The 2,023-nt window shown below is 43.5% G+C and overlaps 1 non-coding gene across 1 annotated transcript; it reads right to left on the bottom strand.

The window, feature by feature from the left end:
• Nucleotides 1-1,254: 1,254 nt before the first annotated feature.
• Nucleotides 1,255-1,361, bottom strand: LOC125485626. The gene has a single exon (XR_007264322.1). It is a non-coding gene; the product is annotated as a U6 spliceosomal RNA (small nuclear RNA).
• Nucleotides 1,362-2,023: the final 662 nt, after the last annotated feature.

Genomic DNA, 2,023 nt, shown 5'->3' on the forward strand with positions numbered 1-2,023 from the left:
CTAATCAACCTGTTCAGAGATATTATCTTACTGGGTAGGTGGGCCTTAAACCAGGTCCTCTTGCTCCAGAGGCAGGGATGCTACTACTATTCCATAAGAATCCTCTGGGTCTGCTTCATTTTTTATAAAACTAAATCAGTCTGTTCAGAGATGTTATTACACACCCCGAAGTAGGTGGCATTTGAACCGAGATCTCCTAGCTCAGATGCAGGGACACCATAAGAGCACTCCCAGCCCCACAGATATACATTTTTAATTTAAAATTTCAACCATTGTATTTTACTCATTCAATTCTCAATTCCACAATCCACATTTTCCTAATCAACCTGTTCAGAGATATTACACTACATCTGGAGGAGGAGGAACGTCAACACGGGCCTTCCTGGCCCAAAGATAGAGACATTATCACTGCACCGCAGAAGCTCCCAGGTCTGTTTATCATTTAATATCTAGATGTATCATCACACACAACCAAAACTAGAGCTCCTTTACTATATTTTCCTAATCGACCTGTTAAGGGAGGCACAGGGACCCAGACTCAATTATACACTTGGATGGCTGTCTGTGTGAAAGTTCTACATTCTCCTCATGTCTGCATTTCTTCCAGATGCTCCAGTTTCCTCCCACAGTCCAGGGATGTGCAGCTTATGTGGATTGACCATGTAAGTTGCCCATAGTGTACAGGGATGTGCAGTCTAGGTGGATGAGCCATGATAAATGTGGTGTTACAGGGATAGGGTAATGCGGTGAGTCTGAGTGGGATTCTGTTCAGTGGGTTTGTGCAGACTCGATGTATTTTCACAGTAGGGATTCTATGATGTTATGACACATTCTGGAGATGGTGGGACCTGAACATGGGTTTCCTGGCTCAGAGGCAGGGACACTATTTATGCACCACTAGGCTCATGGGTCTGCTTTATCTTTCCTAACCAACCTGTATCAGAGATGTTATGACACACGTCTGGAGCAGATGGGATTTAAACTCAGGCCTCCTGGATCAGAGGTAGGGACACAACCACTCTGCCACAAACCCAGCATGTCTTTGAGTCTGCTTTGTTTAAATATATCCAAAAGTGCTATCACACATTACCAAACAACTTTCCCACCACCAAATCATGGTGACTTGTTTTTTTGACTATTAACCATCACCTGGATTTTGCTTTTGTTCAGAGATGTTATGATATGCCTCTGGAACAGGTGGGACTTGAAGCTGGGTCTCCTGGCTCAGAGGTAGAGACACTACCACTGTGCCACAAAAACCCTTGGGTCTGCTATATTTTATGTGTCATCCTTACATAGGGGCCATGCTAATCTTTTCTACACTGCGCCAATTTTTGTGTATGTGCTGCCGAAGCGATCACCTGGTTCTGCTTTATTTATTTTAAATTTTACTTTTTTTTCTCTTTTATTCTATACCCTGAAGTGTTGTCACACACGGCTGAGTTATTTTTCCACCAGTGAATAGCCATGATTTTTTCTTAAACTACCAGCCACCATCAGGTTTACTCTGTGCACTGCTTCAAGATTAATTGACATCAGACAACAGCGGGAAGAACCTTATAGCGCCCAACTTGGGCTTTGGCAAGAAATTTGAGAAAATTGCATGAAAATTTGAATGAGGCCTTTCTCAACAGTAGGAGCAACTTGTTGCATTTTCCAAAAGATTTCCAGACATCAAGGTGAGATTTTTGCTGAAGAGCAGTGAGATACCTATTAACAGGGATTATTGCTCATTATCATCCACGTCACGACTGAATCTCACCTCGTTAATAGGCAGCTTCCGATCCTACCACTCACCACTTGAAACTGGACGCTGCAAAATTCCCAACATGGAAGTCAGGGAAGGTACCTGGTGACTCCAACTCACTGCCTGCTCCTCTGCACTGCTATCTTGAGCACTGGGCATCAATATCTTAGGCACGCTTGACAGATAGCTTCTGCACATCAATGGTTGCTGGCATCCAACACCTGCCAGTCTCCCCACATAGTGCATCTATGATCCAATTACTGTACGCTTCTAAAT

The sequence above is a fragment of the Rhincodon typus genome, chromosome 20, assembly GCF_021869965.1.
Source record: "Rhincodon typus isolate 14 chromosome 20, sRhiTyp1.1, whole genome shotgun sequence".
Classification (NCBI taxonomy): domain Eukaryota; kingdom Metazoa; phylum Chordata; class Chondrichthyes; order Orectolobiformes; family Rhincodontidae; genus Rhincodon; species Rhincodon typus.